Here is an 18,498-nt window from a genome sequence, read left to right on the forward strand (position 1 = left end):
TGAGTTTTTTTATGTTCTCATTAGTTAGTTTTTTTAATCTTGTTAAATTTGAAATTGCGTTTTTTCTTGGCATTACAAGAATGTTGTGCCTTTACGCTTCTACAAAATCCAAAATTTGATGCACTTGTACAAACGCCAACCAGAGTGACAATTAACAATAAATAGTTTGCAGCATTTAAGGATCACTTGACGACTAATTATTTTAGGGTTTAATATTTTAGTCTGAAAGCCAAGTCATAATTCATTTCAAATGGCCTTTGCAAAATAGCTTTTCAAAATTAGTTGCTTCCCATTTTAATTTGGCGTCATATTTTGGATTAAAGAAAGTTAAAAAATGTGTCAATACGCTAACATTGCACAATTTCGGAGCCAAGAAATACCGTACCAACAATGCGTTACATTTTGTTATGCCTGGATGCTACTTGACGGATTTAGGTGCGAAACTAAGCAAAGCGTAACCTAAAACTTTACCGATCTCTTTCGATGCTGTCGAGCAACTGGCGCGTGTTGAGGTTTACGCTTTTCGGAACGTCGCGGCCCCATAACACGAGAATACGCACGCCCCCAAGGCTTTGCGTGCTCACGCAAGGGCTGGCTGTGGTGCATGATATGTCGTTGACGCTGGTACGCAATCCCCCGTTACTTGCAAAAAGCATGACGTTTTTTGTGAACTACAGTCGGGGGGTATATAATGGTCTTGATTTGGGGTTAACATTGCGGAATTTGGCCGTCTGGCAGAACGAGGCCTTTTTAGCTTATCAGTTATGAGTTAAGTTTATAAACTGAGTTTATGCATGTTTGTGGTGTTAAACGGACTGCTAGTGAAATACTATTTATTAGATATACCAGTAACATGATTCTGGCATTGTTCTCGTTTTTGTCTTTGTCCTAGCTAATCAACATGTGATCTTGACTCGCTTCGATGTGCGCTTAAAACAATGACTCGTCATATATAGTATGTAACCATTGCGGGAGTATCGAAACCCGTTGAAAAATTATAGTGGGTGATTTTTTTAGCAACACGTAATCTCTTCCCACGCTTGGGCAGGCATGCGCTGTTTGTTAGCCCAAAGGCGCCCAAGCGTGAAAACCTTTTTCGCGACGCCCGAAACGCGAAAGTGCTGGACGCTTAATGTCTGGCCCAGGTGCGCACTCTTAACACAAGCGCTGCTAAACGTTACGCTTAGTTTCGGCCGGTAAGCATTGGGAAACATGGATAGCAACAGCAACGGCGTTTCACAACGTCTACGCAGGAGGCTACTGCGTCTGAGTCATCACACTCAGAGGCTATAAAAAGATTTATATTGGACGACGCTTTAGTATAAAACAGCGAGCGAGTTGCTATGGACATTAGTTGAAACGAGAACAAATCCCGAGCACACTAGAATCATGTTACTGCTGGACACTATTTTGCTACTCTCACTTTGCCGATTCGGCACCTACAGTCAGCCAGCACGCAGGAGAAAATCAAATAGCGGAATGGCATTACTGCTTTGTAAATTCGGACTGTTGTTATTAAGCTGCAGGTTGGTGCAGTCAGCCGCCCTACCCCAGGGCGCGCAAAGTCTTTCTTCAGCCGCCACTTCGGAGGCCTCCTCGATGGCGGGTCAGCGTATCAGAACCAGGTCACTGCTCAGGCGGATCGCCTGCGCTTTTGACGACTGCAGAGGCAAAACTCGTAGCGTGAGGGACATTACGTTCAACGCTATGCAGCAAGACGTTACTGAGCGGCTACACGTGGAGGTAGTCAACCAGGTCAATCTTCGCAGGCTGTGGCCTCGTCACTTGAGCAAAAACTCAAGAATGCGGCTTGCCAGGGGTCGTAAGAAGCGAGTGTGGACGGTCTGGAAACGCAACGAGACCGTTATGTTTGGTATTCCAGTTGCCAACACACCTATCAACAACATGTATCGCTTCATGTCTGTTGCCAAAAAGACCGAGAACAGGCCGGCGCGTCTGTACCTCACTGGAGCGATGCCTGCCCCTGAACTTCTTCTGCAATCCGACGACCGTGCTTTTGAGATCACGGGGACGAAACTCACAAACCATCGCTATCTTTTACACAACGTGTCCGGCGCGTTCCTCGGCACCGATGATGGCCGTAGTGTACTTTTGACCGAGATGGGAGACGCAATCGACTGGGGCTTCGAGCTAGAGGACTGAGTACGATGTTTTATTTCTGTACGTATAGAACCGATTTGAGGTGCTAAAAGTTTCCGTCGTAGGTACCTCAAGTTCACTCGCCGACTGATCGTGACCTTGAAGGGAGATTTTTATTTTTTATACAAATGCAAGCCTATTTATGTATTATTCTATTATTATTACTATTTAAAGTAGATCTAAATATTTATTTATTGCATTCGCGGCGTACGCGAGTACCCGCCCTTTTTGTTTTTGTTGTTGTTTATTTTTTTATTGACGTTTCCTTGCCCCCATGTTGTTCCCCTTCACAGATTTATCTGCTACAAAACGCCAATGAGCGATTATGTTTTACGGTCGGTTCCGGAATAGCCGCGTTGCACGCGATGGCTTTTCGCACGCGCTCTAAAAGCGTCGTTAAGGATTTTTAATTTGGCCCTGCTCGCACAGAAAATTAATTGCATCAGCAGGTCGGATCACAAGCTGGGATGCGCTTGCAGATCGTGACTGGCGATTTCCCCTAATAGTTATCCCTTTGTCAGAAGCTTGCGTTGTCACGGCAGATAAGTGCCAACCGCCTTTTTACATTTGCCACAATACTACTGTTTCTGTATCTTGTCAGCACTGTGCGTATACTGTCTTAGGCGTGATAACTGAATGCAATGTGCCCCCGTTGCTCCCTATATGATATAGCTAACCTTACATCACACGTTACTGCCCGCTGTGCTTTCAAATGCTGTTGTGTTGTTCACTTGCCATTTTTGTGTGTCGCGATAGAATCTATTTACCTTCTGTGCAGTGCGAGTACACATGCCTTGTTGCCAAAGCTCTTTCAAGCACCGGGCTCGTTTTGTTTACTTAGCGCATATCCCTGTGTTCTGTGGCCGTTCGTTGTTTTTTGTAACACCAAAGTATCTTGTTTTTTTTTACTTGTACTGTCAAAATGCACTTTTATGCTGTTAAACCTTTTTTTTACGACACGCTATACGAAATGGTTCAATAAGAGTTTATATATATTCCATACCTAAAAGGCTGTTGTTTGAGACTAGTAAGAAACAGACAGGTTATAAGGCAGGCTTTTGTGCGACCGCAGACAATCAGCTGACCGAAAAATTGACAAATTGCTCGCATGCGTAAGTTTCAGAATTCTTCGGAATGCTTCTATTTTTAACCGCAATTTGTGGGACTGTTGGTACAAAAATACTGGGCGGTATGGGGCGCAGAGGCAGGGATACCTTCCACGCCCCCAATTTAGAATTCGATTGCATTAAATTAGGCAAGTCAAGCTGAGATTCAAACATAAATTCAAACCGCAAAGTTGACGGTGATAACCGTGGGACATTGGCTAATCTGAAATGTGTGTTATCAAAACACAAACGTTTTGACAAACAAGTCTTTTATAGCGCCCTTAAATATGGTCAGTCCAATTTATTTGAAGTACTCAGTCTGCGTGTTAAACAGAAGAAAAAAATTGGCTGCGTGTAAAACAGAATAGACTGCTTGTAAAAACAGCAGGAAATACAATCCACATAATTAAACGTAACATTTGAAAATGACTTTGGCACGTTGCCCTCTCCCATTGCCTGGCATGAAAAGGGGGATTCCGGACTACAACCTACGTCAGAATGACGTCAAAGTGTCGGTTCGCGGTCATAAAACATTCTGTGGGCAGCAATCAATCAACAGCCAATTCTTACTGATCAATTCTGCCGGTATTGAGCTATTACTTCGTTTCCCAATGTTTGTGTCACATAGTTGACTTAAAAAATAACCTAATTTTTCGGTTTCTATTCTCGGTGCAATTTTGTGACTCTATTTCAAATTGTTCTATTAACTAAGATACTGCGTCTTGGTCAATTTTGTCATTCATTTAGTCAAGCGAAATAAATTGAAACAAATGACAAAAATCTATTGCAGGTTGCGCCATTAACAGCAAAGGAGAAGTAGAACAGTAACAGGCAGGCGAGAAAGGAAAGAATAGCAGTTACCAATTTTAGCGCTGCAGTTTTGCATGCAATCGATGTAGTCGCATTTTTCCAGACGACTGTCACATTTCGTTTTGTTTTTTTCACGCGATTTGCGTAAACGCGGCCGGGCGCGTTCCAAAACAAATGAATTTGCAATACTGCGCAAAACGAGGAGAATTGTTTCCGGAAGCGCCTAATAATAATATGCGACAGACGCCTAGGCTTCATAAACAAAAACAAAAAGCGCTACCGTTGGCAAGTGCTACCAAGATTGGTTACGGAATGTCGAATGTAGGCAATAGGTCGCCGGATATTGTCAACACAGAATCACCTGGAACGATTCCTGTTTGTGATTTTTGAGCCACAGTCAAACAACGCAGGGCAAATATGTAAACCCATGCGGGTGTTTTACCATTAGGCCGCCAATTTTATGGCTCGCAACTACACCACAATAAACAAATAAATGGTCTGCGCTCGTTTAGTTAGTTTGTTGTTGAAACAAAAGTATGACACGTTTAAAAACGTCTTGGGTATGAAAACAGGAAAGCCTAAATTTACAGTCAAAACTATGGGTGTTTTCAAATTGTTTCAAGTGACCAAAGCAATACGGCCATAGAGCTGATATGTTTAGCACTCATTCTATCGCAGACTTTCAATAATCGTTGTTATCAGTTTTCACTTATGATGACAACAGCGATTGTTAAAATGTTTGCAATATAATATATTCCTTGTACACAAGCATTTCATGTATAGGTTACAATGTATTTTCTAGTTTAATGTATTTTCTTGTTAGGTACTTTTAAAGGCTGTCTGTAATGCTCTAATGCAGGGGTTTTTAACCTGGGGTGCACGCACCCCCAAGGGGTGCGAGAACTGTTCCTAGGGGGTGCGGGGATGCTGAATCATTAAGGTTGGTTAGGTCTATTCTATTTAAGCAATTACAGAAGGGGGAGCGAAAATTGGTTAGTGATATGAAAGGGGGTGCGAAAATTGGTTGGTGATTTGAAAGGGGTGAGCAAGGAAAAAAGGTTAAGAACCACTGCTCTAATGTTCAAATGATATGTTGTTATAAAACGCAAATGTCCTAAAGCCTGCTGGCAGCCCACGTGTATCTCGCAGATAAGATTGCAAGCGTGCCGATGCTTACAGACCAGTTGCAGTTGCAGCCGAGTTGTGCAATGACTCATAAACTATTTCGAATAATCCGATCCCGCCAACATGAGTTCGCCGGTCGGTTACAGATTCAGGCCTCACCCACGCATAGTAAGCCTTACATTTATGAATCGAACTTCTCACATAGGCCAATTCAATGAATAAGCTTTTGATCCCAGGCATAACGTATAAACGAATATTTCACTTCCAGCAGTTTTTATCATAAATAATCGACGTTTCGGCGTCCCATAAAAAACGCTTTCATCTCAGGGTAATGGTATCTTGCAACGTCGATTATAACAATAACTGCTGAATGAACAATAATCGTTTATTCACACACAGACATTTTCATAGGCAAAGCGTATGTGCTGTTTGAAAGCAATAGCAATTAAATGATTTGTGCAGTACGTTTTGCTGTAGGTTACACTAACAATGAGAAGATGGACAGGTTATGTATGGGCTATGTTTGAAGTTTGAAATTGTTGACGCAATGAACTTAATTTAATGGCTGCAAAGGTTTTGTGTTATTTGATTGGTTTTCAGGGTCTGACCGCTACACTTCCCACATACACGAATATTTGATTTGAATTTAGTGAGAGATTTTTGGTCTAATAAACTTGCTTGACGTAGCTGCGACCGCTATCTACGTAAAAAGGGAGTAGATTTTTAGGACTTTGCAGCAATCTTTGCAATTTATTGCCCGTACCCCGCCAACAGTTCACCAAGGTTTAAGCAAATCAAAATAACGGAACACAAGAAAGCTTCCAAAAAGACGCCATTAAAAAGGTGATCCTCTATCTCCATATAGTCGATTTGGGCAAAAAGGTAATTCGTTCATAAAGTGCCAAATCGACCAGCAGCCATCGCTTTTTGGTAGCAGATAAAACATCTTGCTCATTACATGAAATAGTGGATAAATTTTGACATGTGCAAGCTAATTTGTAAAATTAAATAAAACTATTTTAGTTCTGTAAGTAAAGTTTGGAACATTCAGGTGACAGTTATAAAGGTTAATTACTCTAAACCTTTAGGCTTTTACTTGACCAGGGAATCCGAAAACGAAACAAGATTTGAAAGTGAGGTGTTCGTGTTGAAGTCGTAGACTAGAATATGTTTACATAAACTGATCTGTATGTAACTTACCTTTGAAAAAACGAATTCCAAAGTGAAACATACGAACAAAATGAACCAACTTTGACTATTTACATTTCCCACTAAATTCTGACGGGCCGAATTAACATTTGTGGGTGGGGGGGTGCCTTCTCTCCGATGTGTATTTCGGCCACAAACGTGTAAGAGCGACACTGGCATGGTTTCGTCCAATTTAGTCTTCATTACGTCAACATATTCCGAGAAGACATACCTCCAACCAATGCAGTTTCGTCTTTATATGACTATTATGCATTTGCGTCTTGCTTAATGATACGATTTGCATATGAGGCGATATTCAAAAACCTGTAGGCATTATTTGTCATTTTTTCGAATGGGACAAACGCACAATACGAACTTTGATCCGCATGACGAAAAATAGTTGGTATTTGAAAGATCGGTTTCTGCGAACGCGGCGATTTGAAATAGTTGAACTTTGGGTTAATGAATTAAAATGGCAGAATGAGTTATTAATTTCCCTGTTTGCTGAGCTGTTACTTTTTTGTGGCTTTTTTGAAGTTTTTTTGTGTTTTTTCGTGGTTTTTGTTGGTATAACAGCTTGTTTAACGAAAATTCTAATCCGATTGATTTTTTTAGCGGCAATAAAGAAGTCTTGGTTTAACAGTTTAAAGATATTTTCGAAATCTAGGACGTTTGACACAAAAATTTTCGTGTTTTGATGTTTGTAATTCCCGTTGTGGGTACTTTTATTTTGAATACGTTCTGTTTCAGTTTCCCGATTATCCTTTTTTTTCAAAACATGATGGCATTACACAATCGAAACGGAAATAGTTCGCAATTTCACAGTTTTCGTTAAGCAAGAGCGGTCGATTTCAATCCGACTCACTGACAAATGTCATCTTACGTTCCTTAGCCCCAAGTGCATATGAAAGATCACATTTAAACTCGCCGCGCAGTTATCAAAATGTCAAAGATCCCGAAGAAAAAATATCAAACTCAGTTTCCAAACGTCTGCGTCAAATCAATACGATATGAATTATACGTAAATTCAATAATTCTTGAAAATTTATGATGTACGTAAAACTACGTGATAAATAACGTTTGGTTGACTGCGTGCTGCAGCGACGTCTTATGCGTGAGCACTGACCTATGAAACGTCGAAAACCGTAGGGACGGCTTGAGCTGACATTATGTGGCGTGGTAATTCATTCCGAATTTGTTTCTGATTACAGAAATGCATTAAACAGGAATCAAAGGCCGGTCACTGTCCAAGATACGATCTCAATTTTACGGTTAGATATCACGAAGCATGGATTAGTATTTGCAAATGCTGTTCCCTAAGAGCTTATACGGCAACGTTATTTAAGACGAGAAACAGTAAGATATCATTGCTGTGCTTTTATTTTCTGGTGTAAAAAAATCGTCAGCTGTTCAAAAATACATCTGTTATTATTTCCATTTTTGTCTTGAACCGACTGAATTGTCAATAACGTACACATAATCGCAAAACACACAAATAAATTTAACGTAAACACACTAGGCCTACCTGATGAATTTTGAATAAGAAAACACCCGAAATTGAAATTTTGATACCACGTTTAATTATGGACACCTATAGAAAAAACAATCCAACAGTTGCTTAAGCACCATGTACTTTTTACTATTTAACAACATATTTGGTTGCAATATGTAGATCGTGTTAGATTTGCACAAGGTAGTTTCTCAGTAACAAGGTGAAAATTTAGTAACAAACAACCTGAAAAGGTGCGTGCGCGGAAGCCACGGTTCACCAAGCAAACATCAGGCAAACCCACTGCAGAGCAAAGTCCGCGTCAAGTTTGCGAAAAGTCTTGTTGCAATTATAGACAAAGTGGTTACAGAGAGTTTGATGTTTTTTTTAAACATACATTGCACTGTTTTGCAAGTTTACATCAAAATATGTGCAACAGAAATGACAATTTTGAAGCAAATAGAAGGCACTATGTTCGGAAGCAAAACTAAGCCCTAACATATCTTCAACTAAACTGAGAATAAAGAAAAGTGGGCGGGGCCAAGAAGGCGTGTCTACGGCAAAATTCGACTTCAGCATGACGTTTCCACGAAAGCGAAAATCTGACCGGACTCAAACAATTTCAGTTAAAGAAACAAGAAACCATACGTAATTGTTCACATCATTCATTTAAAGTCAGCATTGCGCAAACGTGCTGGCCTATAAATCAGGACTCGGTGCAAATGCCCTATCACGTAAAGCTGTGAACATTTAAAAAACAATTAAAATAGCGAGGCAAATTCGAATTCCTTGTGTGAGGCTTTTACAAGGCACAGATGCCAAACGACCCTGTTGTGTACCCCTAAACAATATTGTAATTCCGAGAAGATCGGGCCCATATTAAATGGCCAATAAAAATACGGATATGAGCCGTGCGTATCTTAAAGGACTTTAGGTCAGTAAATTTATTACGGCTGCAATCTGGGTTGTGCAAGATGCAGAGTTTTCAGACATTGCCGCACACGCCGCTGATGCCAACGCGCAATGGTCCCTTTTCTTGATCAACCGCGCTGCAATGTGTCGCAACCCTCGTGCAGAGTGACGTCATAGCAACGGATGCTTAACTTCCGGCCGATGGGCACGCCACTTTGCTGATGTGCTGTGTCACTATTAAGCCAGATTGCCTTTCCTGGTTGTCACGTGTTTTGCTCCCTGGTAAGCGAGGCTTGTGTAATAACATACGCATTTGTCGGCGCCGCTATTTAACAAATATAGCGGAATGTCTCATAGATTTGCATACAGCGGGTCCGCTTTATCGGCAGCAAAACGTGGATTGCCATGTAGTATTTTTGTGAGCTCAAAAGACGAGTCTTCAATGACTCAATCTAAGATCAAGTAACACTTTCTCATTTCGGGTTTAAATTTAGCACTTTAGATGATAATTTTCGGATTTTAATCAAATCGAAATGCGATTATTCGTTTTTTCGTGTTCTGTTGGGCAGCACGCTTGTTTTGCCTGGAAGTTCCCACTACTTTGCAACATTTCTTCGTCACCATGACGTAGTTTATAGAAAGAAGTCTCATTCTATTTGGCAGGGGAACAAAAATGATCACTTTTCGTTTGTTAATTACACAAAAGGTTTTTGCTGTATTACAGCGTATAAAAGGAACAAAACCTATCATTTTTAATTGCGTTCAAACCTTGAATACAAAAGGCCTATAAATGTTGCTACCATCACTAATTAGGGTCAATTAAGCCTAAATTTCTAAAGATAGCTTCTCAAATCTTCACATTATGAAAGTTATTTGAAACATAAAAAAGCAAATGTAATTTAAACCCAGATTAACTGAATAATAACGACTTGCAAGCCGAATGCGAAACCAATTTTAATCGCATTCTTGGAACTGAGGGGCCTCTCGGAAACGCTTGGGGGCATTGGGGTTTGTGTCAACCTCCCTAAACTCCTAGCATTTACTGACATTAGGGATTTGCGCGCATTCTTTCGCAAAAAGGATGCCAGAAAAAAGCTAAACACCTTTGCCAGGTAAAAATCATCGCACGTCGTCCCAATAAGGAGCTGTCAATCACTTGGCCCAAAGTATCGTGACAGTATTACGTCAACGTCCCTGCAGATAATGTAGGTATAAAAATCATTAAACCGACGTGAACGTATTTGTCTAGCAGTAGCCAGAATTCGACGCATACTCGTGCACATCAACTAATTTATGCGGATTGGGTTTCTGCTATTTGGGTTCTGCTGCAGGTCAAATGCCCTCTTAACCCTTCAAACCCTTTTGCACCAGCATTGCGAAGCACCAAAGGGCCACGTATGTTTAGTAAAGGCTTTGGTTGAACAAGCACCAGCAGTTTGTTTTGCAGTGTACGCTTTGGTCCCAATAAAGGGCAGAGGGGCGCGTCATTCGTGAAATTCAAACATGTTTTGTAAACAGTTGTAAATAGCTTGTTAAAGGTTATGGTAAACCACGCCGTGATGTTGACCGAATGGTTTGTTTTTGTTTGCCTACTGTCCTTAACAAAGCCTTAGATAAATAAAGGTTTTTTTGCTAAAGGTATTTTTTTTATCTCGCGTGGGCATAGAAGACATACAGTAACATTTATACCTGTCTTTTACCAATATACTTGAGTTTAAATACATTGTTATTGTAATCATTTATCCTCTAGTACCCTCCACCCCTTCCCTACGCAAAAAATTTAATGTGTCACTTGATTTTTCGAAAAAAAGTAAAATACTGTTGAGATTGCTTAATCAATCTATGCGACATGAAGAATTTGGAAGTTTGCAAATTTAGTTTGAGTGTAGGCCAACTTTATGCTGCAGTATCAAATGTACATGCCAATACTTCGAAATGCTAATTTTCCAACAACGAACCCGACCACCATCAGTTGAGTAAATACGAGTTAAGTTTGGATTGGGAAACAAGACCTATATGAACTTTGCCTTCTGTTGCGAAGTGCGGTTACAATTCCAAGTATTACAATAACTAATATTTATTCATTCATTGTCAAGTGGGATTTCGCAATTACTGCTGTCTGAAATGATCATTTTTTTTATCGTCAAATTTATAATGTTGTTTAGGCGCAAAATGCAACAAACCGGAATTAAATTCCAGTGTGAAAGCAAAATTCTTTTGGCGAAACTAAAATTTACAGTTTAACAAGCAACCGTATATTGCGTAAGAAAACGAAATTTGGCTATATAAACAGTAATAAAGGAATTGGAAACTAGTTCTGCAAACAATTTCTCTGTGTTTTCCCCCTATTTCTATTTCACCACAGGGCGCCGGGACCAAACAATAGCAACCTGCTGGGCGTAACAGTAAGTGTTGGGTGGATTGCTAAACGAAACAGCCGTCATATGGGAATTCCCAGTTAACCAAACACAATTGCCATATAGCGTCAAGGCGTTGGAAATGACTCTGTCCGCTTTCACTTTAGGCACGTGCCTCACAATTCCCTCACATTACGACATTTCAAGAGAGTTCTGTCAGTCAAAATTACGTCATCATTCTCTTTGACAATGTAAATTTCTATAGAACGGACCATATCTTATGCAGATATTTAAACGAGAAATGTTCTAATTATAACAAAGCCTGCTGGAAGAGCATTACTTGTTGATACATTATGTCTATGAGCAACGGTATTACAGATATATTGTAATACCATGATACCAAAATAACTGTGCTCAATTAAAAGTCATTTTAATACATTTCGACATATTTAAGATTCGATAAAAATTATGACGTAATTCTAAACCTCATTATGACCTAAACACAAATATTACGTTCATTTGAAAAATCCCACGACAGTGTTTTATTTTTTGCGACAGCGTTTTTCGATGGACTGATTGAAAATAGAATCGGAATGATAATTGTATCTCACGCTTTAATATAGATTTATTGGGGGAAAGATTTTTTGCTCCGCATAAGACGGAACTGTTTACTTGTATTAATGTGACTCGTTACACCAACGCTATATCATCACATTTGCCGTCGCAAATATAGGATCCGAAAAAAAGCGAATATAATTCGAGAACTTTCCAAGGAAATGACACTCGTAAAATACACGTAGAGCACGAATTATGGCGTTTTACTTGAATATTTATCCTGATTACAAAACTTTCTAGGTTGTTACGTGGTATAGGAATAACGTCATCGCCATAGGCTTCGACGATCGTGCAGTAACTCTATACACATCCGGGCATGCCCTTCCGTAGCGCAGCTATTCTGGAACTGAACGCGAAAGCCATAGGAACATAACTCGGTTTACGATTTTCCTTTACGACAAAACGCGTATCCGGGCATTGCATGACTCGCATTATAGATTAAATTCATTGCAAGAGGAAAATTCCCATATTCCTTTTACAGGAAGGATGCAATAACGTAAAACATGCAAGGCAGGCCAAAAGAGAGAGCGATGTCATTTCTAAACGCAAGAGCATGAATGCTATTTTTGCCTTGCACGCATAAGTATACAGAGTATTTTTTCGTGTGAGCTGTACAAAATTAGGTAGTAAAACGCAATCGTTGTTTAAAATTACACCCGAAAATCGGTTGCGTATTGAGGTTACCGGAGTGCTTTAGTCGATAAATAACACTGCGATCTTCCCACATATGGAGTTAAAACAAATATACAACGCAACTGCTATTTAAGAACCAGCCGTTTATGCTCGCAGTTCTGCATTTATGTCAACAGAAAAGTGACTGTGCTGAATTACGTAACGCAAAATTGCTGCGTCACCATAAGTTAGGGGCGGCATTAGTGGTGAACCACAATGACCTTTTACCCCAAATGAAAGAGAAATAAGCCAACAAAACATTTTTTATCTAACAAGCATGCATGCAACTTAACATTTATAAGCATAATCACCATTTTTGAAAATGATACATAAATCACTTATAAGTCTTATACGGTCTTTTTGGCAAGTTTTTGGGGGGCTTACAACAGCCGATACCTAATACCCTCGTCTCTACATAGACCATCGCCCACTCACCTTTTGTGAATGAAAAAGTGACGCGCTTTGGGAAAGCACCAGGGGATTTTCGTTCAAGTGTTTTTCTCCCTCGGTCGAGTTCCAGCATCATACACTTCTGTGAATTCCTCTCTATCTGGTTTCGAGGGTCGTATTGTGACGCTGGTGATATTTTAGGATTAAAGTCGCTTTTTTGTCTTACACGGGCCAGGAACAGTTCTCTGTCTATCTATTTTTACTACACATAACAGTAACGGCTACGAAACTTAAAAAATATATAACAAAGTTAGTGCGTATGTTGCAACACAGTTTCAAAATATTTCCAACCCTTTGTATCAGTGGTTGGCAAGCTGGTCCGCGAGGGGCTTGTTACCGGGCCGCAGAAAACTTTCTCAAGGTTTACATTATATCAAAGTTGTAATAACTGTAATTAGTTTTCAGTGCTGAACATCCGTGGTTTTTAAAGGCCGGTCCGTGATAAAAAAATCAGTTTCAAACCGGCCCGCAGTGCAAAAAAGTTGCCGACCCTTGCTTTATATTACTATAACTTTCATCTTTAACCATCCTCCAAAAAAATAAACAATGAATTAAAACAAAAAATTGCACGATGTTATAGTTTTATAGTTCGGTAGGTAGTGAGATTTAATGCCGGCTTTTCAAATCACAGGGTAAAATTATTTCATTACTCATTCAGTGTCTAATATGGGTGACAAACCCTATCGCGACAGCGGATTTTTTGCCGTGTATTTTTACGTTTAAAGTCGTAAACTTTTGAGATATAACCAACCCGGTAAAACTCGCTCGTTACTTGAAATGTTTTCAACGCTTGATCGGAAAAACTCAATACACCATAAAGTCACGTGATTTTCGGCGGCTCGGTGATTGGTCAGAATCTATAAATAACCGTCCGGGGTTGAAACGCTTCACCCGAATTTTGCGCACTCTCGCTGGGAAAGTTTTGCAAGACTATTTGCAGAACCTCAATAATTACCCCCAAACTGTTTTCGGAGTATAACTCAACGATCTCCGGTTCGAAGAAAGCCTAAAGAGACTCGAATGACCTCAAATAGCTGCTGATTTATTTAAATTAATGCAGTTTTCACATGACCTCTTTTATAGCTTTGCAATGTTGCAATTTATACGAATTTAGTTGCTGGGTTCAGCCGAAGCTAAGATGAATATTACAAATTTGTTCAAAATAGAACCATACATATTCAGCGATATACACATAATTACTGTCTCAAAAAAAATTCTTGCACCACATTTCAACTATTTTTGCATTAGGAATTCTAAAGCAAACTAGGTCCATTGTAAAAAGTCTTCATTTTATTGAAGCTTATAACTCAATGAGCAGTTACACTGACTTAATTAGTTCATAAGGACGCTTATGCAGCATTAGATACGCACGCTATGGCTACACTGCAATTGACCAGCAGAATATACTTTGTATGTGCAAGCAGTAACAATTACAACCATAACCAAATCTTCAACCATAAACTAAAAGTTTCTAACCAACCATACCCTAACCTTTAATGTATAATGCGTTCTACAGTGTACCAAAACACACACCAAACACAACAAAACAAAAGCCAAGTTTGGCATCTTGCTACAGGTGAGACGAACTGCATGCAAGTTGGTTTCTGTTCACTGTTGAGTTGATTGAAAAGCGGAAAGCGCCGCAAGCCTTTAAACGTGAACCCCGGGAACAATTATGTCTGAAACGCGCCGCAACGGTCAAGGTAAATGGGCAGTATAGTCATTCCTCTGCTAAATTGGGAATTCTTGGAAAATTTAGAACATGGCTTGTGCTATGTAACAGTTGATGTATAAACATAGGATTTAAACAAGTCAATGTAAATTTAATTGGCAAATCTATAGGTTTAGAAAAATTCAAACAGTCGGTAAAATATTCCTTAAATTGGCTCATTGCGCTTCAAAACGTTCTAAATGATTTAATGGACGTGAACATTTATTGCCAGAACCCGACACGGAACAATTAGATACTTGAATTAGATTTTTTACTGTGGATTTATGATACACAAGGTTTGTTATGTTATTTCGAAGAAACTGTATTTCAATCGCAGAGAATATACAATACAAATTGTGGCGACATCAATCACATGCTGTCAAAGCCAAATTTCTGACACATTACCATTTTAAAGCCTAATTCAAATTTCAGAATTTCGTAGAACAGTTGTTGGAACGAGCTGGCGACGATAATGAACTGGCTTAGCTCCCATGTTATTGCAACACAAATCAAAAAAACAAGATACTTAAGGCACTTTAAAGGGCCCGGACGCAGAGAAAATGCTTTTTATGAAATGAAAACGTGTCTCATTAGTTTCATTAAGATCCGCGAGGCATTCTGAACAGCGTCCTCGCCTCACAAAGACCCGGATTGTCCATCAGTTGACCTCTGCATCGGTCGGTACACTGAGGTCAAACCGTCACAAATGAAATGTTTTTTAATGTAAGAGCGGACACATGCATATGTTAATTACGTCGGTGCTGCCAAGACGGGTGTTGTTTTAAACCAGGACCGTGCGCCATTTTTCAGGGCAAATAGAGAAACATATACAGCTGTTGGCCACAATGGAAAGGGCAATAGAAAAGCATATGTCAGGCACCATCCAAAGTTTACCGGTTAACAAACTTTTCTGCGTTGTGGTCTGTGTGAAATTAGTTTATTTATTTCGTAATCGCTAACAGCATTGTGGTAAAATTAATCGACTTTTGGGTACAATGTCATTTTAGTGCTCCAAAATCAAGTTAAACCCTTGTCCACTCTTGTGCTTGGTTTTACCCTTGAGAATTCGCAATTGCTGTTGTCGTTGGAGACATGATGCAGCAAAAAGTTTGTTCTTCCCGTGTCCTGCTGCACGTACTCAAAATTTGTTGCTAAACAAGCCAAAGACCGAGAAAGGACGAGAAGTTTTTCCCAATAGATTAAAGTCAATACATCTCATTTGTTTTCCCATAGTTAGTGGTCTAAAATTTAAGTCCAAGTAACTTTAAAATTTCCTTAAGATAATCATTAAACGTTATGATACTTTTTCATTTTTGTCTTGTTTAGGTTTGACAAACCAATATAAGGGTTTTGAGAAGGCTGCATATGTTCCTTTCTGGGCACAATGAGTTAGCAGCGTCCATTTTTGTTTAAATTCACCGAGCTTTTTGATATGATTTCTATGCGGACAAAAACAACGCTAAACTAAATTTTTAAACAAGGTTTTGTTCATTTTGGGGGAATTTTTTGAGGACAAACCGCATATAGCTTACCGCTTCTGCGTAAAAACGAGACGCTTACGTTTTTAACATTGAGTCAAGAATAGAAACACCGAAGTGCCAAAACATGTTACCTAAGTGTTGGAACGTGCTTGGAAGCGTGGGTTGAACGGAAGTCAACCGGAAGTAGCATCCGTGATTTGACCACAGCAGCAACGTGACTTGGCTCAAATAAGCATCAGTTAAATAAACTTAGCGAATTATAAATAACGCAAATATAGTCTGCAAAAAGCAATAAAGTAGAAACTGGCCTAAAAACGAACACAGTCTTAAAAAATCTTCCAAAAATACTTTTTTTGACGTACGTTGTGATGAAAATAAACGGCAAGGTCGAGTGGCAAGTGAAAGTGTCAAATTTGTAGGCTTAAAAGAGACCGAAAAAATCACCTAAGACACTAAATTGATTCTTTGAACGACGACTGGGCAAACACGAAAGAGGATTAATATATCAATTGTAAAAATCGTTTAGGTAAACATTATTCCAATAAGGAATGAAATCCCAAACGAAACTAAAATCTTTCCAGCCAATGTAATGTGTATTTTGAATGTGATAGACATGAGTAAAAAAACACATAATATTAATTCGATTGATTATATTTTTTGGACATGTGTGGTGCGATTTATTTTTAGGTGGCATGCTAAACTAAACTGTTTCCGCAACCCATTAGCCTTGTACAATATAAACAGGGGTGCCACATTGTATTCAAAGTGCAATTCGGCGTCGAAATATTAAAATTTTACTGATTGCTTTCGATTTTTTGATCAGGGTGTTCCAAAGGAATGACAAAATTTGTCTTGCATTCGGCGAATTGGCAAACGTTCGCACCAAATTCGGTGCTCAGACGTTTCCCCGAAGTGAACTATTTTGGTTGTCTGGAACTATTTCCGATCAATTTGTAAATACAGCGACCCGCTGGATCAACTCAAGACCCCCCTAACAGCCTGTGTCACGAAATATCTGGTCACTTATCAAATCTTCTCTGTTTCTTATTCCACGACAGTGACATTCGGGTGTAGCTGGTCACTTAAACACGTTTGAGGAGCTAAAAACGGAATACAAACGTAACATGACGTTGCGTCGAGACGGCGGTTTAGGGCACAGGGATTATGTCTTTTAACATATCATTGTTTTCTATTTACAAAACTAGGGTTTATGGCGGTTTGCTGCACTTTTATGGCGCCAATGCAAAAGGTTATTGCAAGGATTCACACGACACGTTAAACAGCCCAGGCCTGAACTTAATTACGGAACTCGTGAAATGACATTAAAGCGCATTGCCGACATTTTAAACACCAAACTTTTGCGCAATAATATAGTAATCGTTCATCAAAAGTTGACACCAATAAAGTTCCAACCCGGTTCAGCAGGCTGTGTGACGTACCTTCTATGACGTATCGTCCGGCCATTATGACGCATGCCATTTACAGTTCCGTGTCTTTCCTATGTAATTCGGGAACAGAGTGAAGGCTGAGCCGCGAAGTAGACATGATCTCATGCCAACAGGCAGAAACAGAAACTGGATCATCATGCTAGCTTTTGTAATAAAAAGTGGCTAAATGATGAAATATCCTTGAAATTGCTCGGACCAAAATATAACCCAGTTCGGGTAAAATAAATCTGTTTTATTTCCAAAATATTCACTTCTTAAAAAAACATGCGAAAATTAATCTTGTTTTTTTTGTCAGATTGTAGGTTAATTTCTTAGAAGCTCTTGTAGTTTGAAATATGTTTTAAGGGCAGTTTGTTTTTAACATGTTTGAGTGTGGGTGCAAAATTTTGTTGATTACTGTAAATGATTCATTTTTTTATTCTTGACGTTTAATTTTGCAAAACATTGACAAGGCAAGCATTTTCATTGAAAGCATGTTTAAACATTTTGAAACTTTGCAACATAAAACTACAAGCAGAAAATGCAACATGCTTGAGTGCTCTACATATTTCGATTTCGTAATCGTCTACTTCATCTATATTACGAAACTGAAATAGCAACATGTGTGACATTCCGTTTGTAATTGTTTTCCCGTGCGGTGCTTGCATGAATAAACTTCCTCAGTCGAGTGGTGCTTCATGCAACCCCGTCTAGGCGTTTAAGTGCCTTTCATGGTGTTCTCTTTATGCTAAGGTTTTTGCTGTGATCGAAACGCATTTGATATCGTCATACACTTCAACACAAGCAGGCTGTGTAGTTATATTTAGAACTCAATGTTATGTACTGATATGACAACTATTGAATATTGCCCAGGCAGCGGTACAACAATTACGCGAGTGTACAAGATTTATTTACTAACACGCCCATAGGTGAAATTATGGTGATCAGTATCACAAGTGTGTACCATGCAACAGATGGCACAAGTTCGCCTTCCC

This window comes from Phallusia mammillata, chromosome 1 (genome assembly GCF_965637545.1).
Source record: "Phallusia mammillata chromosome 1, kaPhaMamm4.hap1.1, whole genome shotgun sequence".
In the NCBI taxonomy this organism is placed as follows: Eukaryota; Metazoa; Chordata; class Ascidiacea; order Phlebobranchia; family Ascidiidae; genus Phallusia; species Phallusia mammillata.